The sequence below is a fragment of the Chrysochloris asiatica genome, unplaced genomic scaffold (assembly GCF_000296735.1).
Source record: "Chrysochloris asiatica unplaced genomic scaffold, ChrAsi1.0 scaffold00417, whole genome shotgun sequence".
In the NCBI taxonomy this organism is placed as follows: Eukaryota; Metazoa; Chordata; class Mammalia; order Afrosoricida; family Chrysochloridae; genus Chrysochloris; species Chrysochloris asiatica.
In genome coordinates, this window is record NW_006408935.1 from 402,263 (window position 1) to 403,237 (window position 975).

A 975-nucleotide genomic window follows, 5' to 3' on the forward strand; every position below is an offset into this window, starting at 1 on the left:
CCCCACACGACAGCTAATCTTGCTCTCTTACATCTGTTCATCAGATGCCCTTTCCAAAACCAGTCCTGCAAAACGGTACAGCACATTGGTAAACAGCCTGGCGGTTTCTTACAAAACTAAATCTTGGCTGGCCATTTGTTACAACCATCACACTCCTAGGTATATTACCCAAGTAAAGTGAAAATGTCCCTCCATATAAGTGATTATAGCAGCTTTATGCATAATTGCCCAAAATTGGAAGGAGTGCTGGTGTGGCGCTACGGGCTGCAAAGTCGGTTTGAACGGCATGGTCGGAGGTTTAAGCTCACGAGTCGTTCCTGGTGGTGATGTGCTGTGGAGTTGGTTCCTACTCATAGTGACCCTGTACAGGGTTTCCGAGGCTGTAAATCTTTACGGGAGCAGAAAGCCTCATCTTTCTCCCATGGAACAACTGGTAGTTTCCAACTGCTAACCTTGAGATTAGCAGCCTGATTCAACCACTGTGCTGGGAAACCCTATACAGGGTCACTGTGAGTCAGAACTGATTGGAAGGCATTTGACAACAGCAACTAGATGACCTTCAATAGGTGAAGAGGTAAACTGTGGTTGTTCTTCAGTCAATGCCAACTCATGGTCCATAAGGTTTTCTTTGTGGGAACAGATAACCAGACCTTTCTTCTGAGGTACTGATGAGACTGGAACTGCCAACATTTTTGCAACTAGTCTAGAGCACACGTTGTACAGCCACACTCTGGACCATTATTCAAAGATACAAATAAATGAGTTTTCAAGCTATAGAAAGACATGTTGTTAGGTGCTGTCCAATCTGTTCCAATTCTACGACTCCAAGGACAACAGAATGAAATACAACTGATTCTGCACCATCTGCATAGCTTTTGCTATGTTTGAACCCATTCTTGCAGCCACTGTATCTGTCATCTTGTTGGGGTTCGTCACCATTTTCGCTGACACTTTACTACAGATAATGTCTTTTTC